Source organism: Sturnira hondurensis, unplaced genomic scaffold (genome assembly GCF_014824575.4).
Source record: "Sturnira hondurensis isolate 20B ecotype Veracruz unplaced genomic scaffold, ASM1482457v3 Scaffold0001721, whole genome shotgun sequence".
Classification (NCBI taxonomy): Eukaryota; Metazoa; Chordata; class Mammalia; order Chiroptera; family Phyllostomidae; genus Sturnira; species Sturnira hondurensis.
Genome location: NW_028074352.1, coordinates 1,903,495 through 1,930,888, shown reverse-complemented (window position 1 = coordinate 1,930,888; position 27,394 = coordinate 1,903,495). Strand labels below are relative to the sequence as shown.

At 38.6% G+C, this 27,394-nt stretch overlaps 1 protein-coding gene across 1 annotated transcript in view; it reads left to right on the top strand.

Annotated features, from left to right (window-relative positions):
* The first annotated feature begins 7,585 nt into the window (after window positions 1-7,585).
* Window positions 7,586-27,394, top strand: part of ARHGAP24 (Rho GTPase activating protein 24) — a 516,933-nt gene continuing 497,124 nt past the window's right edge. The window contains exon 1 of the mRNA XM_037030752.1: window positions 7,586-7,982. The gene's annotated coding sequence lies outside the window, so the exon portion shown is untranslated. The remainder of the gene's footprint in view (window positions 7,983-27,394) is intronic.

Here is a 27,394-nt window from a genome sequence, read left to right as displayed (position 1 = left end):
ATATAAAGCAGGTTTTTCTGGGGGCTGACTGGGGTAGATCTACATATCTTGGAAGGGAGAGTTTAGTTGTTCAACACTCAATCAGTAAACTCTTGAGTTGAGATCTAAACAGCATCAAATAAAACTTTTAATTGGAAAGGGATGTTTGAATTTGGGGCCCAAGCAAAAAGGACCTTGCTTTGGTTAGGAATATGATCCAAACACTTATACAAGACAGGCACACAGAAGATCCAATATGGCCATGGAGTAGGTGGAAGTTGCATTCACTTTTTCCTGGGACCATATCAAAATTACAACTAAATTATAGAATAGTCAACCGGGATAACCATCCGAAGACTAGCTGAACAGAAGTCCTACTACTCAGGATACACAGAATTCAAACAGAGACTGGTAGGAAGGGCAGAGATGAGAAAGGGGCTGACCCCACACCCAAAGGCAGTGGCTGAGAATCTGGAAGGCTATTTCAGCTACAGGGCTCCCCTCAGAGGAGTGATGTGTTTCACCCCATGCCAGGGTCCCCAATCTGGAAGAGTTGCCAGGAAGAGGAACCCACATAATATCTGGCTGGGAAAATCAGCAGAGATTCCTTGCTCTGGGGTGAGACAGGAGACTGCTAGAACCCCAGGTGCCAACTTAAAGGGCCAATGCAAAAAAATCTCACTTGTGGACAGTCACCCTAGGCTGCTGTGGAAGGACTGCAGCTCAGAGGGAACCAGAGAGATACAGGGAGAGGTTGGATTGTGTGGTTTTGGGGAGAAGGCTGGAAGGAGAGCTGCCACTTTCCCTGTGTTGTGTCCCTTTTCCATATCACCCACTGACACCATCTTTCCTGTGTCAAGCCCTCCTCTTCATACGACATTAGCCTGGGGAAATGCACTAACCACTCCCTGCTGACTCCCTGAAGCCCCACTTTGTCAAGCAAAAATGAAATAGCAAACCTCTCAGAACTGGTTGATTTTAGCCACAAATTAGTGGAACATGTGAAGGCTAAACTGATTGAAATGAAGGGAAATGCACAGGAAACTAATAGTGATAGAAAGAAAACTGGGACTCAAATCAAGGGAGTGGACCAGAAGGAAGAAAAAATTAACCAAACAGAAAAATATAAAGTAACAAGAATTCAAAAAAAATGAGGAGAGGCTTAGGAACCTCCAGGACATCTTTAAACAATCCAACATCCAAATTATAGGGGTACCAGAAGGGGAAAAGAAACAGCCACAAGTGGAAAACTTATTTGAACAAATAATAAAGGAGAACTTCCTCAGTCTGGCAAAGGAAATAAACTTCCAAAAAATCCAGGAAGCTCAGAGAGTCCCAAAGAAGGTGGACCCAAGGAGGAGCACACCAAGGCACATCATAATTACATTAGCCAAGATTAAAACGGAGAGAATTCTAGAAGCAACAAGAGAAAAGGGGACAATCACCTACAAAGGAGTTCCCATCAGACTGTCAGCTGATTTCTCAAAAGAGACCTTATAGGCAAGTAGCTGGAAAGAAGTATTCCAAGTCATGAAATCCAAAGACCTACATCCAAGATTGCTCTATCCAGCAAAGCTTTCATTTAGAATGGAAGGACAGATAACGTGTTTCTCAGATAAGGTCAAATTCAAGGAGTTCGTCATCACCAAGCCCTTATTATATGAAATGTTAAAGGGACTTATCTAAGAAAAAGCAGATAAAAAATATGAACATTGAAAGGACAGCAAACTCACAGTTATTAACAACCACACCTAAAACAAAAGCAAACTAAGAGGACAGCTAGATCGGGAGCAGAAACAGAGAAATGGAGATCACATGGAGAATTAGCAACAGGGGAGTGGGAGGAGGAGAAGGGGGGAAAAGGTACAGAGAATAAATAGCATAGACAGTAGGTAGAAAATAGATAGGGGGGAGGGCAAGAATAGTAGGGGAAATATAGAATCGAAAGAACTTGAGACACGTGGTCATAAACTAAAGGGGGGAATGGTGGGGGAGGGGGTGTGCAGGGTGGAGGGGAGTGAAGGGGGGAATAGAACAACTGTAATGGCATAATCAATAAAACATTAAAAAATAAGTAAAAATCAAAAAATTTTTTAAAAAGAAGAAAATTTTACACTTTGCGGTGGCCTTCATGTACCAGGAGAACACTATGCTGAATAAAATTAGCCAGTTACAGAAAGACAAATACCATATGACTTCACTCATATGTGGAATTTAATGAACAAACTGAACTAGCAAGCAAAAGAGAGACAGACTCATAGATGAAGAACAGATGACAGCTAGTGAGGTGGGGGAGGTTAGGGTATAGAGGGATTGAGCAAAAAGGAAAAAGGACTTAAGGACATGGACAACAGGGTGGTGATTGCTGGGGGGAGGGGTATAAGGGGAGTAAGTAGTAATGGAAAAAACATATAAAACAAAATGAAAAAATATATCCTGAAACAAATAAAAGTAAAAACACAACAATCCAAAATTTATGGGACACAATGAAACTTTTCTAATAGGGTAACTCATAGCAATACAGGCCTACCTCAAGAAACAGGAAAAATTACAAATAAACAACTTTACCTTATATCTACAGTAACTAGAATAAGAAGAATTAACAAAGCCTAAAGAGAGTAGAAGGAGGGAAATAAAGATAAGAGGAGAAATCAATGAAAAAAATAGTTTCTAAAAAGACAAAAAAGATTAATAAAACCAAGAGCTTGTTCTTTGAAAAGATAGACTAAATTTATAAGCCTTTAATCTGATTCACCAAGAAGATAAGGGAAAGGACCCAAATGAAATCAGAAATGAAAGAGAAGTAACAACTGACAACACAGAAATACAAAGGATCACAAGAAAATACTATGAACAAATTGAACAATTGGGAAGAAATGGATTAATTCCTAAAAACACACAATATTTCAAAACTGAAAAAAAAGCCCCAGAAAATCTGAACAGACTAATTACAACAAAATCAAAGCAGTAATAAAAAAACTCCCCCAAAACAAAAGTCCTGGACAAAATTGTTTCACAGATGAATTTTACCAAACACTCAAAGAAGAAGTGACCCCTATTCTTTTCAAACTATTTTTAAAAATTCAAAAGGAGAGAAGACTCCCCAGTTTGCTTTACAAGGTCAGCATTATCCTAATTCCAAAAACAGATAGAAACTCTAGAAAGAAAGAAAATTATAGGTCAATATTTCTGATGAATAGAAAGGCAAAAATAGTAGCACATTGAATTCAGCAATACATTAAAAATATCATACACCACCATCAAGTGGGATTCATTCCTGAGATGTTAATGTGATATACCACATTAACAAAATGAAGGATTACAATTATATGATCATATCAATAGTTGCAAAAAAAAGCACTGGACAAGATCTAGTGTCTATTTCTGATTTAAAAAAGTCAGTAAAGTGGGACTAGATTGAACAAACATACCTTTACATAATAAAGGGCATATGTGACAAACCCACAGCTAATTTCATATACAATGAGCAAAAACTACCAGTGTTCCCCTTAAGATTAGGAAGAAGACAGATACTCACTTTCACTTCTCTTATTCAACAATGTACTGGAAATTCTAGCCACAACAATTAGACAAGAAAAAAAAAGACATCCAAATTGGAAAGGAAGAAGTAAAAACTGTCAATATTTGCAGATGACATGATACTATGTAAAGAAAACCCTGAAGGTCCCACCAAAAAAACAAAACAAAACAAAACAAAAAAAATGGTTCTAGAATAGATTAATAAATTTGGTAAAGTAGCAAGATACAAAATAAATATTTAGATATGTTTTGCACTTTTTATACACCAATAATAAAGTATCAGAAAGAAAAACTTTAAAACATCTCATTTACAATTGCATCACAAATGTACCTAGGAATAAATATATTAAGGAGATAAAAGAACTGTTCATAAAAAATTATGAGACACTGAAGAAAGAATTTGAAGAGAATACAAATAAATGGAAACATATAACATGCTCATGAAAAGAAAGAATTAACATATTTAAAATGTCAATATTGCCCAAAGCAATCTATAGATTCAACATTGGCCTCACTTCATTGGTCTCACTCTTTTAATTAATTAATTAATTTATTTTTATTGTATGATTTTTCATTGCCATGTATCTCTGTTATACCCTCTTCCACCTCTACCCATCCCCACTTTCGCAGTCATCACACTGTTTTCTGTGTCTATGAGTTTTTCCTGTTTGCCTCTATCCCTCTACCCGCTAACCAGGCCCACCCCATCTTTGCCACAACATGGATGGACCTGGAGAACATCATGCTAAGTGAACTAAGCCAGTCAGAGAAAGACAAATACCATATGATTTCACTCATATGTGGAATCTAATGGACAAACTGCATCAACAAGCAAAACAGAGACAGGCTTGTGGATGCAGAGCAGGCCGATGCTCCCAGTAGTTAATAGCAGTAGTACAGCCCCTCTCCTCGAATAACGAGGTACAAAGTGTTGGGCGAGGGTGGGCACGAAGCTCCCTCAATCGCTTTTCACCTTATTTGTGAAGACAAAACTGCACCTTCTTAAAAAGGAACTTCCATTGGGAAATAAAATGAAAAAAAAAACCCAAACCAGACATTTTGCAATAGAGGTGCTTTAAAGCCTAGACTTCTATCTTAACCCTGAAATCAGATCTTGGCATATTTCAGACCCACACAAATTGTGCATTGTTGGTGAGAGCTGAGGGAAATGTTAGGATTCTGGCAATTCTTGACTATTCTGTTTTGTTACTGAGTTTTTTGCCCTCTCAGGAATTTGTGTTTTCCCAGAAGAAAACATAATTAAAGAGCTTCGGTATCTGATGTTAATGGACAAGTGGGTAACGTGACAAGCGTTACTCTATGCTGAGGTCTTCAAAGAATCTGGCAAGGAATGTGGTGGAAAACTGCAATTTTTATATAAGTGAAGCATATTAGAACACATTTTTAATCCATACTTGTATAATAGTACCATTTGACTCATCTACTTGAAACATTAGACAAAGTGATTGTACCAACTGGTGCTGAGTGTCCTCTACGAAATTCCAATCACAGTGGCCTGACAACAACAGTGTCCAAGGGGCATTGTCTATGATTGCTTTTCCTCTCCTTGACTCTGGCAATGCTGATACTCAATTCATCCAAGTGTAATGAGGCCATTATCATTTTTCAACCTTCCTCCGACTTTTTCTCATCCTCTTCATCTTCCTTCTATTTTATTTATAGGACCCTGAAATCCCTCTGGTCCTGGAAATATTACACATCCCCCTTATAAATCTGAGCACCTCAAACCCTTCCTGCCTTTTATGTGGACTTTTCATAGAACTTTCTTCTGAGGGTGTCTATGGTTTGGAATTTTGAAAATTAGCCTTTATCTTAAAATCATTTGTGAGTCTTGTGGAGTTCATCTGAAGAACGCCCTTGACTGAAAATTGAGTTGACTGGTAAAACTTAGCTGTAAGTGATGCTCCGGGTAATATTCGGTCAGAGACCCTGGGAACTGAATGATAGGTGTCACCTTCCCTGGTATCTGTATCAGTCTCATCAGCATCCTACTATGGTTAGAAACTTTCAAGTCTTTTGTTTTAAGAATTTATTTTTTTGCCCTGGCTGGTGTAGCTCAGTGGATTGAGCACGGGCCTGCGAACCACATGATCGCGGTTCGATTCCCAGTCAGGGCACATGCCTGGGTTGCAGGCCAGTTCCTAGTTCCCGGTTCCCAGCGGGGGACGGATGAGAGGCAACCATACATTGATATTTCTCTCTCTCTCTCTCTCTCTCCTTCCCTTCCCCTCTAAGATGGGTGAATAAAATCTTTAAAAAAAAAAGAATTTATTTTTCCTTTAAAGTTTCTGCAGTCTGTGTGAGGATATCTTCCAGTCCCAATTAGTCTGCAAATAAGAGAAAGATGGCATAGTCTCAGTCCTGTGAACAACCAAATATTTCTAGTGCAGGTTATTCTCTTTGCTAAACAAAGACCTTTGCTAAATCCCTGACGGGCTTCTAGGAAAGGAATGCAGTTGCCCTTCTCTTTCTGTGGAGATGTGTTGGGAGGGGGGCAAGAGGAAGATTGTATTGGTAGATATACCTCCCCACTGCTTAATCCTCAACTGACAATCTTTTTATTCTTATTGTACAGTCTATTTTCATCTAGTTTAAGATAATCACTCACATCACACAAGTCAATGAAGTGATGGCAAATGGAAAGGGGGTGGAGAGCGAGTCAGGAGACCTGAAGGGAAAAGGCCTTGGACACCAGGGTGTGTCACAGAGCCATGTCTTGATCTTTCACTTTAGGGACTGCCCAGTAGCCACAGAGTTCAACTGTGTATTGTGTGGAGCCTATATTGCTTGTAGTAATAATTGTTAGATCTTGAAACAGGATACTGACATGGTAGGGTCCTTATTTTTTGAAAATGTCACTATCTTGAAACATACCTATTGACACTCATTTTCCTAAAGCTTTTGAGTATGTCAAGAGTGTGCAGATTTCATTTTGGTTAATTTTATTGTCTTCCAGCTTTCATGGCAAACTGCTAGAACACCTAAGGCCAAATCAGTCCATGAAGTTCATTTATTCCGACCAATCAGAAAATAAGCTACCTTGCTTCTGGCCAGGAATTCCATACACATTTTTAAAAGGTCAAATGGGGCAGTCCACCAGGAAGAAAGACTCCAAGAATCCAGAGAAAGAGATAAAAGAAAGAAAGAAAAAAAAAACATCTGTGTCGACACAGACTTTAATTTCTGGCGTTTCGAAAATTAAATGTGTGCTCTTCAATATCTCTGGCAATACCTAATGGGGTCACTGTTATTTTGTTTCTTAAAGAAATCTGGTGATGGTTTCTAAATAATCTAAAGTAGTGAGGTTTGCCATGCTTTTGAAACAATTTGAAATAGGTAACCAAAATGTAAGATCTAGATTGAAAATGAGATTTCAAACCACCAGTATTTTGGTAATGGTTTGAAGAGAGAGGAATGGGGATGATTCAGGAAAATGTTTTCTTATTCTTTTTTCTTTCATACTGTGTAATCCTGAGAGTTCTAAAACCATGATAAGGAAGTAGCTGTGCTTTGAATTTCTCTAAGGACCCAACTAGAGGGCATACAATAAGCATTTCTAGGAATCTAGGTTTAAAGACCCAGGTAATTATGGTAGAGAAATAAGATTTTGTACAGCTGAGGGAAACAAGTAAAACCGGTGCGTGGGGTTTGGCCAAAGAAACGTAGAGCTCCTAGAGAGGTCAGCAGACAGTATTTTTCCATCCTCACAAGCCCCCACAGGCCTAGCTCTGCGATCACCACGTATCTATGACACACGTGAAATGAAGTGAGTGACAGCAGCTGCGGAGGGACCAATGCGGGCGGGCTCTGCGTGGTCGTCCCAGGCCAGTCTCCGGGCTGTGTCACTCCGGACGAGATAATATAGCAGTGAGACGTTGGGCGAGGGCAGGGCTCCTCTGGACCTCCCCAGCTGAGCCGCTAAAGTCTTCTGAAGCTGCCAGTTGCCAAATGAAATCTGAAACCCTGAGCTGAGTTTGAGGGTTGGCCCCGCTCAGTTGTTACTGCCTCTCGTACTGTATATTTACTCATTCACACACAATCACTCTTTCTAACTTCTGGGACTCCTCTTTGCGCAACTGCTAGGGTTTCTTAAGTGCATGTGGCAACTCGGGCCAGCTCCGAGTGGAAACCGGCAGGGCTCCAGAGGGTCTCGGAGGCCCTGGGAGCTGTCAAGGCTGCGGCCGGGACAGCAGAGGATCCAGGCGCAGGCGGCTGAAGGGAAAGCACCACAACTTTCCACCCCAGCTGCAGCTCTTTCGGCCGCCGAGAATTTCCTCCGAAACCACAGCTGCAGAGCAGCGAAGTGCATGGGGCGCAACACTTCCCCTTGTAGTGGGAAGTAAAGGAGCCTTCCCACCGTCTTTCTCTCTTTTCTTTTCTTTCTGCTGGCCTGGGAGCCTTTCCTTCCGACTGACCCAAGTCTGCCGTGCGCTCGGAGCAGGGTAGGTGACGCCGCCTCGGGGGTGTGCTCCTGGGCCACTGCGGGAGGGTGGCATGTGGCTTTGCCGGCACCGGGGGGCTAAAGACACAGCAGCTCGTGACAAAGGAGGGGACTGCACTGGGGGCGAGTAGGGATCGCAGGAATCCCGTGCTGGTGCAGTGTGTCAGTGTGAGTGTGTGCGCGCGCGTGCGCGTGTCTGATGGGAAACAATGCTCCTTTTTTATTATTTTTAAAAGGATAAAAACGGCACAAGCTGGTAGTTTGTATTTAAATAGACGAAATTACTTTCAAAAACACCTCTTTATGTAATTTAGTGCCCTCTCTTGCAATCCAGCCTCCCTTCCCTCCCTGCTTGTTTCCGTTAGTGTTTTATGTTAGTTTCCCTAGATAACAGACATACAGAGGTAGGTTTTAATAATAAACGTTTTAATTGCAAACACAAAGCGTTAGGGAATCTTTGGTGAATTTTAAGTCACCAAAAGGGTTTGTCTTGATTTTGAAAACAGTAACTTTTAAGGAAGTACCTATCCTCTCTTGAGGACAAATACGTTAACCTATTCTCGTTAAAAAAGATACTTCAGACTGATTTGTTTTAGAAGTCCCCAAATAGGAGGGGCGGTCATGCTACTCTGGATTCCTTAGTTTTTCAATACCGGCGGGTAGTGGTGAGAGCAGTCTCCCTTGTAGTCCATTTTAATTCACTTGAATTAAAAGATCATTTCCAAGTGCTCTTTCCATCATTATGTTGTCAAGTAGTAGTTTATTCTGTCACTTTTTAAAAACCTAATAAGACATCATTATTTTATCTCCTTCTAAAAAGAGGAAGTAAATAAATCATGCTGGGTATTTGAAATATAAAAATTGTAAAGAGTTTGCTTTTCCATAAGTGAAATAATGTGCGTTGCTTTGTCTACTAAATAAAACAAATTCATTAGAATCCAGGGATATTTACTGTAAAGTTAAGAGGTTTATCCAATAACTGAGAAGATGGTCAGGTGAATTAAAAACGATTGATCCCCTGACTGTCATTGGAATGCAAAACCAGCCCACAAGGGCAAGAATGATGTTCGCATTAAACTGGATATTGTCAAACACAAAACACAGAGATTTACTATATTAGAAAAGGGCAGGAAACAAGTAGAAAGCCACACAGGACCTGTTACAATCTCTCCCGTTTAAATTCCTTAGTACTTCCTCTTCTCTGGGGGTATTTGAACTCATGAGACAGTCCAATAATGCAGGGCCTGACTTTCAGGTAGCAAATCTAGAAATCTTTTCTCTTTAGAGTCATTTCTGAGTGTCAGAGAATTTACCATAAACATTTTGGAGAACCTGGGTATTGACAAAACTTAATAAACAATATCCTCCAACTTCTCAGAGAAGTTAGGTTCTTGGTGGAAGATCTCTAAGTAGACAGAAGGGATAGACTTGAGGTTTTTCGATCTGGAATTTAGTTTGAGGTATGAGTAAGGAGTACACAAGTAGCATGATAAAAGAGAAGAAAATCTGTAATTCTTCCTACATGTGAAAGACGGTTGAAATTCAGTCTGTCCTTGGCTTCCAACTATATTATTTGGTTTTATTACTTAATCTCAGGGGTTTGGATTTGAGAGGGGGATGGCTTCTCAGTAATGTTCCTTTGGTTGTGGGACACATTGTAAATTTGAACCATTTTGAAAATATAAACCTGAAAGTAAGTGGGGAACAATTAAGTTCTCAAGAAAAAACAATTCACTGCAGAACAAATAGCAATGTATCTTTCTAGACAAGAGGATAGATTTAAGTGTAAAAGTGAAGAGCATTCTTGGCTGAAATCCCCAGTGAAAGACTTTTAGCTTTTGTTTGGGATAGTAATGGCCAAAGCTCTGAAGATTTTCATCCAGGCACGATTTTATTCACCATGTGATCTTGGACTCACCAGGTGAGGGGTAGGGCTTGAGGGAAGTGAGAGGTGGGGCAGGAAGAGTGAAGAATGTGCTGAGTGGTTTGATTCTGATTACTTTGCTGTCTTGGCCAAGAGCCTACTTGATGTTTACCGACAGCACCTTAAGTCATTTGGCTGTGACCTACTGGCCCACAAAGTGAAGTGGGCTTTCTTTCTGGCTCTATTAGTCCCCAGGTTAGCTTCTCAGGGCTGAAAGCAGTTGGTGCTGCTGCAAATTCCAGGCCATGCCATTTGGTGTTGGTTCTTAGTGTTTGCTATAGCGCCATCTTAGTTACCCGTAGTTATTCTTCTGCAATATTTTCTGGCCCGTGATGAAGGGTTCTTTTCCAATGAGTTGAGCTTAAGTAATTCTGATTCCTTCTTTCTGTCATGTTTCAATTTTTGATAAAGTTGTGCTTTGGAAAAACAAGGAGGGAGAGGTGGATAGAGTTTCAGTTTGGCGCCCTGTAGAAGGAACAAACACCCATTTAGTTACACAAGGTTGTGAAGGAGGTTGAGGATAAGAACGTGAAGCATTCACTCTGCACTGGGGGAAAAAGCAGAAGAAGAGTTAAAATTTAAAAAAAATGCCTGTTTGCTCTTAAATTCATGGCGAAAGCATTATGATTTCTCCCAAATAGAGAAAGGTATTTAAAAACAAAATTGTAAGTAGTCAACTCAGCCTAAAGTTAATGCTTTTCATGTGAAGAGTTGGAGTCTCATTGAGTCTTACAATGGTAACTCATGTATCTTTGCCACATGAACTCAAACTTTACAAGATTATGATGGTTTTTGAGGCACCTTTAGAAGTAGAATGGTTATTGTGATGAACAGTCAAAGAATATTCAGTTTTGGAGGTTATTTTGTACATATATATATATTTATTTTTTATTATTTTTCAACTACATGTATTTTTTATTACCTTCATAATACTGTGGCATTGCTTCTATTAATCTTTACCAAGTGTAGGTCTAATTGTGTAAGTCCCTTGTTCTAGTTCTAAAACCTTTGGTGGATCCCAATGGACTACATTATCTCTAAACTCTTTAATGTTGTAACAAAAGTTCTTAAAAGCCCTTCCTTTTTAGCTTTCTCTTCCTACCAAGGGCCCCTCACTGTTGACATTTTTGATTTCTCGCTCACAGATATTCATTTTCCTGGAATTCCCTCTCTGGGAAAGTCCCTCTTATTCTTGGTGGTCCATTTCAAGTGAAACTTCTTTCTGTAGAACTTACCCAATTCCATGCAGAAAGAATTAATCACTCCATCTTGTCTGTTTCCATGATGTTCGAACACACTTTGAATAATAATTTGTATGCATCTCCCACTAACCTAGGGCGACCCCCCTGTATCCTACTTTCCAGCTCAGTGTCTAAAATACATAATAGACACCTGTTGATTTTTCCTGAATGAACGAGCAAGCTAAGTCATGGATGAATAAAGCACTAGTGGATTCTACTTTATCCAGACAGATATTTCCCACAAGTCCATTTGAAAAGTTTGTATTTGGACTCACAGTTCATTTTCCAAAAATAACAGTGCTACAAAACATAATTCAATTAGAAGACTAATCTGCCTGTTTCATTTCTAATATGCCTATTTAATTACTATAACAGATGAAATACTGTGTTTTGCAGTTATAAAGCAAAAGCAAGACATAACAAAAAGCCACCATTATACTATAAAATCTGTAATCTATCAAATCCCAGTGGGAGGTCCTGAATTTGGCTGTGAGGACTGGTAACAGAGTTAAATTTGGAGATTCTGTTACCTGTGGAGTGTATAATAATCAAACAAAATAGAAACACTAATTTTGGGTATTTAGTAATTACTTTGAGTGCTAGTGCTTGAGGCAAACTGGGTTTAATTAGAGGAGAATGTGGAGGTGGATGCAGAGGAAAAAATTCAGAGGGGTACCTTGTTTCATATTACTGATTCTTGCACTGATTTTCATCTCATTTAGGCAAATTCAAAATTTCTTTATTAAGAGAAAAAACTACTTTTTTTCTACAGTTATTTCTGCTGCCTAAGATGTAGAAGGGGATTGCACTTAATTTGAGCCAAAATACAAAGACTCATTTCATTTTCAGAGCCGTGATACCTTTGTCACTTGCACATTCACTCTTTAGCATGTGGATATTTTTTTCAGTTAAGAATGTGTAATACTTGTGTTTCAAGCACTAGTCGGGTGTCTTAAGCTCGAGTTGCTCTAATATAATATTTTTGAGAAGACTGGAAGAGAAAACATTGATATTTAAGAGTCTACTCAGTTTTCTAAATCTTCCACCCTCTTTATTTTTATCGCATTACATGACCATAAATTTAACTACCCTAAACATATTACAACACCTTTGTGTTACATTATCTTCATTATACTGTACTTTAAAATCATACTTTCTTGTGTGTTTTAACTGAAAGTCAATGTAAAAGAGGTGGTCTTCACGGAAAACCTATTGGTACTTTTTGGGTATTTTGATATTCCTTATATAATGATATTCATAAGTTCATCTTTGCTTTTACTGCCTTAAAAAGTGTGTCTCTTCTGATGAACTAGTATTGTTTCTTTGGTTAGAAGAAAAAAGTCTTAGAAACCACTAGTTCCTCATTTCTGGCTTGTCATCCAAGAAGCTGGACTAAACTTGATGCTCAGTTGCCCCCAGTCAAGGTTTTCTGACCTGATTGTTTCCTTTCCACTTTATTTTAATGCACACATCACACCTATACCTTTGAAATACACTAGCTCCAATCTGTTATGGAAATGGGTTAAATCACCTTCATTTTGTATTCTTTTAACTCATTTTAGACTCTTAGTTAAATATTTAAAAATTTCTGTTTTGTAGTTTCAGGCGAGTATTTTAGAGCCAATAATCTTTCCAGATCATTTATGGTTTTGTGTGTGTGTGTGGTTCCTTGCAACTTTCTAGGTACTGTTTTTGTACTCCCTGATGGATAAAAAGGCCTTGCTCCAAATGTTACCTATCTTAAAATCTTAGAAGAAAAACCACGTTTACTTTAAAATTATTATAAGACCAAACATGTGAGTTCTTTTCAATGTACAGGGTCCACAGAAGTAACACCTGTTTGAGTATGGTTGGTAGGTTAATAAGATGGGTATAATAATTTATAGTTTTAATTCAAACATTTCATTGAGAATGTCACATGGTGTGCTTGAGTGTGATATTGTTATGTTACAGAATTACATGCTTATGATTTTGTAGTAAAAGATTTTGTAATAAAAAAGTGTTATTTGTCCTGGACCTTGTATGTATCACAAATGTATGGAAGTGTGACATTAAGAATATCTCTGAGAAACAAGAAAAAGGCATTCTTTTTCTTACAAGGGAAATCTATTAATAAATTGAGACTTATGGATCTGCAGTTAGAGCTGTTTTCTGCTTGTTAAATTGAGTCTTCAGAAAAATAAAGTAATTTTTCAAATTCCACAGGGTTGGGGAGGGGAGAGCCTTATTTTTGTTCTGAAAATTTTCTGTTATTGAGTTTCATAGACTCTCATAATGTTAATCACTCTAATACAGCAATTTTCAATGATGGTCCATAAGAATTTTTGAAGCATGCAATGCCTACCATTTAGTCAGGTGCATGGATCTCTTTTCCCTTTGATTGTCAAATAAGTGACAACATCCTATACAATGGCCATCCAGTATAAATTGATCAAAATTATACCTATTAATTTTTTCAGCTTGGCAAATAGAATATATATTTTTGGTGTGCTGCAGAATTTAGTAATTGGTTTATCTGTGCCATGAGATGAAAAAAGCTGAAAATCACTGCTCTAATTAATTAAGTACGTATGAAGTACTAACACTCTACAAGGTGTTTTTCGTGTTACTGCTAATTCCAGATGTAATTAGAAGTAATTAGTAATTGTACAAGTAAACTATATTGTATGTAATTCAGATATTATTATATCTATCCATATGAATGTTTAGGCTCAGAGAGATAAAGATGCTTACCCCCGGTCATGTAGTTAGTAAGCACTATAGAGTTGAGAGTCAAAATCCGGTCTGCCTGAAGCCAAATAGTCTGCCATTTTTACTATGTGGCCTGCCTCTCAGTGCTTTTACTCTTCAGCTGTTGATTGTAGAATTATAATCTGTGTGCTCCATGGGTATAGACCCTAGTTTCAACTTAATCTCCACCACCTGGCCTGAGAGTTCTCTTATGGCTCTTTTAGGTGACGGCATGCTTGTGCTGATGAGTTAGGGCTCCTGGGACGGGTTATTGCTCTCAAGGTTCTTGTACAAGAAGAGAGACTCCAGCTACTACCAACCAGTAACTGAATGAATCTAGAGTGATCAGCTTGACCAGACTTCATTTTTTGGTGAAAAAGCAAACATAAAAAGCAGACTTCATTTTCTGGTGGAAAGATATGGTCCATGGGGCTTTTGTGATCTGTCCCCATTACTAAGTTCCCACATGTGTGGGCAAGTGCCCCGGAAACACTGTGAGTTACAGGTGGGAGTAGAGGAATGAGAAGGAGACAGGTAGTTCAAGGTCTAAGAACTAGAGACCCAACTTGGGAAAACTGAAAGATAGAAGGAAACAATCATTTTGTTGGAGATAGCAACTGAGGAGTGGAGAAAATTTGAGTTAGTGGTAGCAGTACTCACCAGGCACACAGAAATGAAACAAGCATCCCTGACTGATGTGGCTCAACTGATTGGGCATCATTCTGCAAAGTGAAAGGCCACTGGTTTGATTCCTGGCCATGTCACATGCCTGGGGTGTGGGTTTGGTTCCTGGTTGGGGCATGTTCAAGGGGCAACTGATCGATATTTCTCTCTCACATCGATGTTTCTCTCCCTCTTTCTCTCTTTCTTCCTCTTTCTCTAAAAATAAATAAAATTTAAATTTAAAAAATGGAATAAGGTATAGGGAGTGAGATTTCCAAGCCAGTGTTTCTCAAGGCAGGACATTTATCACTGGAATTGTTGGCATGCATCGTACTCTGTTTAGTGAAGATACCCAGAGAAGAGAATTCACCATTCTTGAAAGTCATATTGGATTGTTTCATTGTGTTGGGAATATCTGATTTTATATCTGGGAATTTCCCATATGAAGGAACTTCTCATATGAGGGAACTTTCAGCAAGAAAAGAGCCAGGGGATTCAAGAACTTGTTTTTATCTTGTTGCACTTAATTTCATAATCCTAGGCTTTAACTATGTAAGTAGCACTTTCAGAGTTCCATTTTGATTTTTGTATCTCATTATGACTTGTTATTGTGAAATAGTCAAGTTCAGTTTTGATGATTTTATATAAATGTATATATACGGCCTACAGAAATCTTCAGCCTTCTCTGTGATTTGCTGATTCGAAGCTTAATTTCTTTGGTAACAACTCGCACTTTCTTCATGGGATAACTTATGTACCTATGGTCTTAGTTTCAAAGTGGCAGGTTCAATGGGGGAGCCTTGGTCGTTGGTGCCTAGAGACAGGTAGAGGCCATAAGGAAGTATCTGGCAGTAGAGTTCTAAGAACTCCTGCACAGCACATAGAGTGGCAAGAGGAGGATGGATGAGAGAAGGGCAAAGGCAACGCCATAGGATAACAAATGTTAGAAGCCAAGGGGCAGAAGAGAAGTCAAATCCAGAGATAGCACTGGGAACTAGAAGCCAAGAGAAGGGAGGCAGTGGATGATGTGGGAGTTAAGAGTTCAGTCCCTGCCTAATAATAAATAACAATTATTAAAGCCTGACTTATGATGTGCTAGTTATGCCAAGCACTTGTCATGGGTTATCTCCTTTAATCCTCACAGCTCCCTCATGAGTAGGTTCTATTATATTCTCTGTTTTTAGAGATGGCAAAAGCAGAACTTGGACAGGCTTAGTAACTTACCAAAACCACATACCACTAAATAGTAGATCTGGGGATTCAAAAGTAAAATATCTCACTTCAAGGGAGCAATCTTTACTATTAAGTTCTGGAGCAAGACCTATGTTCCAGCTGGCACAGATATGCACAAACATTATGATTTGGGGAAAGTTGCATTAATCTTGAACCACAGATTTCCTCTCTGTGAAATGGTCACTTAATAGTACCTACTTCATAGTGTCATTATGGGTTTTTGACTTACGAAGTGAGCAATGCATGTAAAGAGACTGGAAGGGAATCTAGCACCGGATACCCTTATACCTAATACTTACACCCAATACTTAATAAGTATTAATATGTTTCAAGAGTTATTATTATTAAATGAAATTATGAACATGGGAGTCCTGAGCAGCATTTTGAAGCTGTAGTCACGAAATCAAAGCAGTGGTTCATGATCAGGGTTTCTTTTTCAGTCAGGAGGAATAAACCAGGGTGAAACAGAGTAGAAAGCAGTCAGCATTCATCACACACAGTAAAAGTAAGAGTGGTTTCATGTTTTAATTTCCATTTCTGTGCCATGTGTACATCTCACACACTGGGTAAAAATGAAAAATGTACTTCTGATTATTGATTGCTGTCAAAAAATACTTTAAAAAATTCTTTAAAGTAACAGTTTTCAAAGTATTGCCCCAGAACCAGCAGCATTCTTTTCACCTGGAAATTTGTTTGGCAAATTACGGAGCCTGCTGGGGCCCAGCCAGTTGTATCTTCACAAGGTCTCCAGATGATTCAGGGCAATTACATATTCAAAAGTGGCATTTGGAAATCATGAAAAAATTAGGTAGGGGTATATTAAATTACTTGCTGGTGGTTAAAATATAAGGTGCATTCTTCTGACGAAAGCTTTCATTCTCCACAGAGTGCTGCCCTGTGCTGTGTAACTTTGCTTTTGTGTAGTTGTGTCCCCTGGTTTTCTGTGCCACCTGCTCACAGTTCAGGTGGATCAGGTCCGCAGAGAGCAATTCGTTTACTTGTAGAAGGACACTGGGCGGTTGGGCCCTGCACTTTCTTTGAGAACTACAAGATGAAAACTTAACGTTCTTTGTGAGTGGCCCGGAGCCTTGAATATCTAAGTAGTGTTCAGTTTGAAATATTTTAATGATAATAGTCCAGATGCCTGGACAGCTATAAAATTAGAAATCACATTAAGAACTCATAAAAAATACTGCACTCAGTATTTCACGAATTAAGATATTTATTTTGGAGAGCACATGAAGACAAGATGATTTTAACATTCTTATTAATGGGAAACTAATATTGATGGTAAAAATATTTTGGTAAACATAGAAGTGAGATAAATTTTTATACTGGGTATTTTCCCCATAGAGAAAACAGAGAATGTGTTTAGGATATTTATTGGTTGTATACCATTACTTCAAAGAGAGAAAAGTTAATATTGTATTGACCAGCCTTTGTTCATTATTGCTTTTAATATAATTTACTTTGTATTAATTTTTTTATTGGAGGGTGTATTACTCTAAAACTTACAAGTATCTTTTCTGATGGACCTGGAGAACATTATGCTAAGTGAAATAAGCCAGTCAAAGAAAGACAAGTGCCATATGATTTCACTTATAGGTCAAATCTGATTAACACAATAAACTAATAATAAAAATAGAAACAGAATCATAGATCCAAGAATAAACTGACAGCTATCCAAGGGGGTGGGGGTGGGGGTGGGGAGCTAGGTGAAAAAGGTGAAGGGAGATAAATGTTGGTGGATGAAAACTTGACTTGGGGTAATGAACACACAATACAATATACAGATGAAGGAGTATAGAATCGTACACCTGAAACCTATATCATTTTATTAACCAATGTCACCCCAATAAATTCAATAAAACAATAAAAATTATCCTCTTTGAAAACATAGCATCAGATTCAATAGAGAAGACTTGAGAACTTTCTTTTCCATTTAAAATAACATTCACTTGGATTTTTAAGAAGCAGATTTTTAAAAAGTATATATTAACTTTCTGTAGTGGTATGTGAAAATATTTTTCAGGACAAAAGTGTCAGGAAAAGAAGTTTCAAGGTAAGAAAGTCTAACTGCTGGCTCACCATGGGTATAATTTCATGTTTAAACAGTAGCTTGAGAGATGTGTTGAAAGGTCCTTCTCTACTTTGTGTTCTATGGTTGGAGAAGACAAGTGGGAGAATGTGTGCTCTGGTCTCCTTCTGGTATTAATCAGCGTCTGTGAACTTAGGAGATCACATGGCTTTTCTGGACTTCAGTCTCCTTACCTGTAAGATGAGGAGGTTGGAGTGAATACTTTCTAAAACTGTTCCAGCCTTGAAAAAGTCTCTGTTGCTAAATGTATTCCTGTTGGGCAACTTTGATTAAGAATGGACTATGTGTATGCATTGATAGGGCTCAGAAAATGGATGTTAAAGTCCAGAAAATGCACTTTAGAGAGGAGCGAGGATCTGGAAGCTGTAGATACTACATAATAAAGTTTAACTGGGCCTTTCATTGACCAATCTCATGTGCCAGTGGGCTAGTTTTCATCAGCTGTGGGTTTGGGGGCATGAGTGGACCTTTGGAGATTCTTGAGGATGTTTTGGTCATCATGATGACTGGGTGAAGCTACTGGCATTTAGTGCCCAGGATGGGTCAAGAATGCCATATGTCTTGCAATGTGTGTGACAGTCCCTTGATACAAAGAATTTTCCCTACACAAATGCCAACAACATCCCCATTGGGAAACTAACTAATGAAATTAAAAGATAGAGTTTTAACTCCATTTTTAATAGTCATTGGAAAATTAGAAAGGAATTGTAGCCCTGGCTGGTGTAGCTCAGTGGATTGAGCGCGGGCCTTCGAACCAGAGGATCGCAGTTCGATTCCCAGTCAGGGCACATACCTGGGTTGCAGGCCAGTTCCTGGCAGGGGCACACGGTACATTGTGTGTTTCCGGCAGAGGCAACCATACACTGATATTTCTCTCCCTCTCTCCTTCCCTTCCCCTCTAAAAATAAATTTAAAAAAAATTTAAAAAAAAAAGAAAGGAATTGTATACTTTCTGCTGTTTCAGTAACACAAATGCAAACAATATCTATTCTTAAATGACAACCGGTGTTTATGATGCATGGGAGAGAACAGCCTCCAGCCCCCTGAACTGTATATTGACTATGCAATAAGAAAAGCAGTAAAACTCTCAGCTCTGTTAGTGTGGTATGCCAATATAACTGAAGACAGAGTAGGGATAGTTCTTTTGAGGATGGAGTTACTAGTTTTCTGATGACAACCACATTTTTCATGAAATGACTTACAGAAGTTTCTATTCAATATAACTAGACATTTCTTGCGTTCACATCCACACCATGATTAATGCATTAAATGTGTAGATTTGATTCTCTATAAAAATGCCACTTGCTTAACTGTTCCATGCATGATAAGTGACATGAGCACTTCTTGTTCCTCCACTGGCCTCCGTCTGCACTTGGGTTGAACTCATACCTTCTGGGTCAGGGAAGGAGGGAGCCCATCCAGCAAGAGTGACTCATCCAGGACGGTCTCACGACCCCAAGTACCATTTTCAAATTTGAGGTGAATTTTGCTTGGAACCACTTAAATCACAAGTTTATTTTCTTAGAATTCTTTTCCTTCATCTTTCTTCTTGCATTTGTCAAGTTCTTGGTTAGTTAATGTACATATTTATAACTGCTTATGTTCAGCTCTCAGACACTGGGTACAAAAGGAGTTCTAATGGGTAATACTGTCTAAAACCCAAAGCCAACTTGATATTTTCCAGGAGTGAAAGGGGATCCTGGCTTCTCCTTTCTTTGGTGAATCTAGGCCATACCACCTCTGCAGGAGAAGAGGGGAAAGTGGATGATATTGAAATGTGTAAATCTTCTTTTCCTACAAGTTTGGTATAAATTTAGATTTCAGGAGAAGGTTGAAATTGCAGAATTAAGAAAATATTTTGGATATTCTTCCATTTTATTATCTATGCAAGGTCTCCACAATGAACAAATTGGAGGTTACATGCCCCCTGGAATGAATTCATCAGAACAAAGGCCCATTTAGAAAATAGCTATAACCATCTTACCTCAATCTTTTAATATTGAAAATTAGTCCAAAGTGATTTAGTTGATTTGCTCTAGCATATGGTCAGGACAAGGCACACCAGGCTCTTGATTTTCCGTGATTGGTTTTTCTACCCTACTGCCCTATTTACTTCTCCCTGAGATGATTAAAACAAAATCAAACCCAGATGCTGAGTGAAACCCAATTTAAAAATTAAAAAATAAAAACTATTTAAAGTTAAAATTTTACAAAAAAACCAAAACAATTAAAAGTAAAACTAAAAAATAAATTAAGACAATTTAAAAAATGAAATTCAAACCAAATGCTAGCCAAATGCATCTGTGCATATAATGAATTCTTTCCTTTGGTCTGCTGCAGCTAGAAGGGTATTAGTTAGGTACCATCTGGCGTCTTTGATAAAGAGTCACTTACAATTTTCTGTATTCTATTTAGGTAAAGAATTATGACTGAGATTAGAGCAAGTGAGTCTATAAGTTACATTTTAAAAAGCATTTTTATGTGCCTAGATTAGCCCTGAAGTCAACTGAAAACTATGCCGGAGTAAAATCCACGTGTAACTTGTAACATTTTCTGTTTTTGGTACATTTTAAGCTAGTTCCTTGTAATAATATAGTGTTGAACCCATTTAATACAAATGTTTTCAATATACTATCGATTTTCATTCAATTTAGTCTTCAAACCACACTATAATTATACATCATTCATTTTATTCTGTTCATATTTCTGATAACAAAAGAAAAAATAAGTAAGCCTGATGGCATTTGACATTTAAGAGATTTCATGTAGAAAACAAAAACAAAAAAAATGTTTTTTGAGCTGGTTAATGTCTAAAGAGACTAAAGCGCTACCCTGAGTCCAGTAATCATTGAAGGTAAGCGAGAGAATGGAAGGGGGAAAAGAGGCTTTGGCTCATTGTGACTGCTGCAGAAAGCCGAGAAGCAGAATTCTTTGTGTGGTGCTTTTATTATCTCACTGTTTGCGGTCCCATCTTCTACTGTTTAATTTGAGGAACATTCCAAGGAGTATCCTTAGCATCCCTAACAGGAGCCCAGGACTGGGGTGTGAGGGCTCTGAGGGACTCCTTTATGAACCCAGGGAGGACAAACAGAGCAAGCTGGCTGTGCAGCAGCACATGGCTCAGCTGGTGGCGGTGGACACTTCATCAGGGGCAAGGTGAGACCTTCATGCCACTGAGCTGTGGGATGCCAAGCATGCTGCTCCACTTACCTTTGCAGGCAGCTCTGAAGTGTAGGGTATGGTCTCCGAAAAATGGTGTTACCTCTGTATCTCAAAAGAGAGAATACTAAATGCTGGACTTCCTTGAAATCTTTGCATGCAGCTCAGTGGTGTCACATCTGGGACTCTGCTTCCATTCTATTTATTTTCAAGCAACAATAGGACACTAGAGGCTTGTGAGGGTTAGGCCTTATTCATTTAGTAGATAATACTCTGACCAAATGCATAGCAGTAACAATAGTGGCATATTTTTAGAGCTATTTTTTTTTGCTCATTTGATTTAATAAAGATTTTCTTAGTGTCTTAGAAATGTCCATTAAGTAACATCAAATTATATTGAACTATTTTGTGGAAATGCCAAACAATATCATTTGAGCTGTATTATTAATGTGCAATGCTAAAGTAATTCCAAATAAATAAATGATATGTAAAGGTCACATTATCATGAGCCTGGAGGGGGTGGGTATGGAAGGGAGTTGGGAGAGTGAGAGAAAGGAAAATAAATATGTGTGTGATGTTAAGGTGGAAGGTACTGAAATGTCTGGTGAGATTTCCTAGTAGCCTGGGATATGCTGAATTACAGCCTATATTGCAGTTTGTCAAGGTTGTCAGGGAACAGGCTGCTTAAGAGATTCGAGATTGATCGGATACCAAAGTTGACCCATAAATTGCAACGAGAGTAATTAGGACTGGTTTTATCAATTTGGGTGCAGACAGAGAAATCTGGCCTATCATTTCCAATGCATTAGGGCACATTTTCACCAAGTCTGACTTTTGATGTGAAACAAAGGTATTAGGGGGAGTTTCTGGAGTTGGTATGGTAGTTCTTTTACTTTACAACTTTCTGTTATTCCATTGGTACGTTTCCAGAGAATTCTCTTTAGAATGCATTCACACAGGGACCAACCAATCACCAGGACTCCTGGAGTCTATTCACACCCTCTTGGCTGTGTGGAAACCAGACTGAGGAGAGCAGTGGTGATGGGCAGGGGGCCTAGAAAGATTCAGAGTGGATTGGGTACTTACAGAGGTCTTGGAGCCAGTGTTTTTCTTCTTTTTGTTTTTAAATATTTTATTTATTTATATCTAGACAGAAAAGAAGAGAGGGAGAGAGAGGGGAACAGAGGGAGAAAGAGAGGGAAAGAAATATTGATGTCAGTCTATCACCCCTTGCGTGCTCCCAGTTGGGGACTTGGCCTGCAGCCCAGGCCTGTGCCCCCACCAGGAATTGAACTGGTGACCTTTTGCTTTGCAGATGACACCCGAGTTCACCCATTGAGCCACACCAGTCAGGGCAGGAGCCTGTGTTTTTCATCTAAACTTTTGTGATGAATCACACTTGCTTCTTGGGCCATGGAAGGCACTGGTCAGGGCAGGCTCTTAACCAGATGACCAAAGGCTTTCTCCTGTGATGACGCCCCCAGTGATTCTGGGAGCCTGCAATGTTATCTCAGTAGAATTAACCTAAATTCCCATAGAAGTTTCAGCTGCTTCATGTCCTGAAATTTAATGAATTTAAAAGTGTAGCAAGCTGGTATATGAGTTAGTCACCACATCAACAGCCCAGTCACTTTTGTTCTGATTCAAAATTATAGGCCATTTCCCCTTTAGAGTTCACTGTTTTACTTCTGTCCTTTCTCTAACCACTTTTTTTCTTTCTCTTCTCTTTCTTCCACTTTAGGTTCCCTATTGCATATTACTGTTCAGGGTGTTCTTGGCAAGAGTAACATAGAATGACACCATGCCCTTTCAGTCTGTCATGTGAGGAAGCATGTGATGTCAAGGAGTCTACTAAAGATGTTAACTTACATTCCTCAACTGAGGTCTGCCAGGATTCTCTTCTGTGGCTAAGTTGCTAGTTTCCTTTATGTAATTAGTAAGCATCTGGTGGGGAGACACATTGAAACTACGTAAAGAATCAGTTTTTTATTATACTTTCAACCACTAATCTTCTTGCTTGAAACAGTTTTCACTGTAGTGTTTGCTAAATGGTAATTTTCTATCATTCCTTTGTTAGTTAAAATTTTTTAGTAAGAATAAATTTATTTATATATTCAATTATTTATTTAGACCAGTATGGACTCATGGATATTTGTTTTAATCTATGACTTACAAATTACTACCACTAGTATTTATCTCATTGCTCATATTGTCTAGATTTGTTATACAATCTTCAAGTTGGTTCCTGTGTCCTCTCCTTATTCACCATCATTTTAGAACATTACTTGTTTCCTGGTACTACAAGATATTCCAGGCTCATCTTATGCTCCTTCTGATTCAGCTCTTGAATCAGCCGTTCAAGAAACGCAGATTTCTTTTATTGAAGAAGGATATTTATAAACAAAGATCTGGGTGTTAGATGTTTTCATTCACAAAATAATGTAGCTCCTTTCTCTTAAGTATTTACTTATTTCTTTAATCCTTCAATACACATAAAATACTTTCAAAGTATTTTATACAAACCTGTATCTCTGTGGAAAACAAATTTACTAATGAGGACAATATTTGTGTTAAATTCTATTTTCGCCTTAGAGTATAGAGTCAAAACATTATGGTTTACACAGAACACTATGGAGATATCATCTTGATTTGAATATTTGCATACTTAAACAAGTAACCTACAAGTTAAGGTCATTTTGTACAATAATTTCTACATCTGTATTGTTACCAACATGAAAAGGAAGCCTCATATTTCTAATATATTTTTCAGATTCTTGTAGATTTTGAGCAAATATATTGCCAACAATTAGGAAAATGTAAAGCCACATGAAAACTACATATTATTCTATTTGAAGTTTTTGATTAGTTTTTAATTCTTTGCTAGAATTTGGTTAGGAAATAGTATAAACAATAGTTTAGTCATGGTATTGTTTCAAGCCTCTTCATTAAGTTTTGTTCTCATTGTATTGATTCTTTCACATTCTTTGATTCTTTTCTTTTGCACTGAAAATTAAATCAGTCTCAGGTTGCAATGGTGGAGATTATGTACAATTTTATAGCCTCACTCCCTATTTCTAACATCATTGAAAGAATGTCTTTCCTAATCATTTCTGCATAAGGGACATTGAAAAGACAAGGGAAACTGTTTCCTGTCACATACTTTTTGTCATTATAGATATGTATCAAAGCTTTCATTGGATAGAAAGGCAAAAAAAATCCACAAAAACACAAAACAAAAGGAGACCCCAAACAAATAAAAACCGGAAGTCCTTAGCATTCAGTCATTTGTTAGTTCAAACTTAAAAGTCTGATATACCACTAAATCCCAGTTAATACCTGATATTCCAGCTCCTCTCTCCAGCCCCACCTCAGCCTCACCTTTTCAAAAATCCACATAACTTTTGGTGAGTTGACAACACAATTTTTTCTATTATCCGTAGAAATATTTATTCCACTTTCTGTAAGAATGTGGCACTTTTACATTTCCCCCATATAGAGCAATACTATCTTCATCTGTCACAAGCGTGTGTTTCAGGTGCAGTCTTTCCTGTAAGTCAGCCTTCGACACACCCTTGAGTTGTCTGATCTGGGCTTTAAGAACTGAGAGCACTGAGCTGCCTACCTGACCACCATTCCTACAGGTGTCACCAGCACCAAAAATTAACAGGGAGCCAAGACAGGTGACTATGCTATTCACTTGGCTTTGTTGATGTAGATTCAATCCGAATCTATACTAAACTAGTAACATTAATAACCACTCATAAGCTATCAGTAATAACATCACAGAAGAGAACTGGGGGATAACAAACCCGAGTCCCAGAGGTTTTAGTCTACAAGTCTGGGAGACAGCACTGTGGGCATGGGAGCCGTCAGCCTCCTACAAGGCAGAGTCTCTGGAGCTGGGTCAGCAGCGGGAGAAAGAAGTCCAGCAGGGCAGAGCCTCTGGTAGCATGGCAGTCAGGAGATCAGCACTGCGGGGGCAGCACCATGGTCTGTAGAGCTCAGCTGTCTCTGCAGTGGTCTGAAGTCTACATCACTTATACCTGTGAGGGTCATATACCCCACCCCTCTGGGTCTCTTGATAATCTGGGGACCTCTGATGGCAAGTGGGGAGTTTCCCCAAGAGCCTATCTGTGGGTGGTCCTGCTTTGCAGATGCTCTGTTCTGGTCCTATGTGCAGATGTCTTAGCTGTGTCTCCTTGCTAGAGGTGTCTGGCATGACTTAAGTTGTTTCCTTCTTGAACAAAATATCATGGCTGACTGGCAGCCACTTTGGTTGACATAGGGGACTCTTTTGTTTTATATACTTTATGCTGTCTTGACAGGACCAACACCCTTTTATTGGTCCTGCTTTTCTACATCATCTGCACTTGAAATTGTCTTTCTTCTTTGGGAGCCTGCATATTACAGTAGCTCAGAGTACATTGGCTCTGGGTCAGTTACTTGGGTTCTAATCCTTACTCCATTGGCAATATGGTTCTTGGTCAAGCTACTTAATCTCTATTGGCCTCAGTTTCTTCTTATGGAAAATGAGAACAAAAATAGAAATAGTTTACATGGTTGTTGTGAAGTTTAAATGAGGTACTAGATATAAAGTGCTTAGAAGCATTCCTGGCACATGGTGAGCTTACTATGTTATTAATGAAAGTGAGCTAAATGTTACTGCTGTTATGGTTATTATTTGTGTATTCTGACTCTTATTGGGTCTCCTCATCAAAGCTGCATTTTCTAGCTACATCAATATTTAAGATATATAAGAACAATAGAGAGCAGGGATAGTTATTTTTGCATCACAAGGAGTTAAGACTATCCATCTTTAATCCCGCAAATGGGGAGGAAGTGAAAAAAGGAGATGACTACTAAAGAATAAATATGTTTTTTACTGTCTCAATATCTTTAACACTGATTTGTCTCCACATATGAAATAAAATAACAGGAAACAGCCTTTTTTTAAGTTTCTGTAACTAAGTGCAATAGGGTAACATTTCGTGAAAAGCCCCAAGATAAGGAGTGACCTAAGCCAAAAAGTAGATACTCCACCCTGACAAGCCATTCTGTCCTCTGGAAAGAGGAGACCTGTCATGGCAGAGTACAGTAGATAAAATCTGTTTCCCTGCTTTATTTTTGGGTTTCCATGAAGAGGGAAGGTAACTGGAAGGGCAGAATAGGAAAAGCTAGAAAAAGAGGGAGTGGCCCAAATGAAGCAACAATTTAAGTACAGAAAAAAGTTTATAGTTACTTATCATGATATGAGAACAAACTGACTTCTGTTAGGATGTCCACTTTTAATAATGAGTCAGAATTTAGTGCCCTAAACATGGTAGGTGTGGCAAGTATTCCGGATACCCAGGTAGAGGTATGGTAGTTATTTAGCTCTCATCTTTCTCTCCTTACGTGTAATTTATGAGCACCAGCACTCTTTCTCTTGGCTAGAGAAAGAAAGTTTTCATCTTTCAATAGTGCCATTTATTGTAAATTGTTAGTATCTCACTTTGATTTGGTAGCTACCAAGCCATGAGCGATGTGTGAAGCATGTAGACTACTGTTATCCTTGCTGCGAGATTTTGATCTTTTATCTTAAATAGCATAGTGAACTTTTCCTTTTAGTGAATGTATTTTCCACTATTAGTCACACATTGTAGTTTCAGAGTTCTGTTTTCTTTTATACAAATGCCAACATTTTTGTCACTTCTTGGCTTATGCAGGGTGCATATTTAGACTTACTGGGAACCATGAAAAAAGATACCACCGGTGTATATTTACTGAGGTTTAATAAAAAAGTTATTGATGTAGTTATCCTTTGTCTGCATAAATCTAGGAAAGCTTCGGGTTGCACGTGCATTTCTGGCTTAGCAGCTGTAAAGCAGTGACAGCTTGTGAGCGTCACCAGGTGCCAGAGCCACCAGCAGGGGACTCGGCCCATCACGGTCATTGTTGGTTTGTGCCCAGGAACGCTTGGTATGGTGGGAATGTTTATTTGTTTACTTTTCATAACCTAAAGTAAAGAACTCCTTCCTTGAAGTTTATTTCCCTTCTGGCTCTTGCCAGGGTTATCTTTTGCATGGTCTGTTGATTACATTTTGACCACAAGTGTATGTCATGTCATACCAGACAGGTTTTCATCACAAGGATTAAAGTTCAACAACATATTAATAAACATGGCCATGCGACAATGTGAAGACAAACATGCTCAAGATCCATGGCATATTCAGTTGCAATAATAAGGAAGCTCAGCAACAGGTGCTTCATGGTTCAGGGGTTCTGCCGCACTTTCCTGTGAGTTTTGCATAGTCCTAGCTGTAGACATTAGCACCCATATTTTGGCCACAAGTGTAAAACCTTTGGGGTAATTGATATTACCCAAA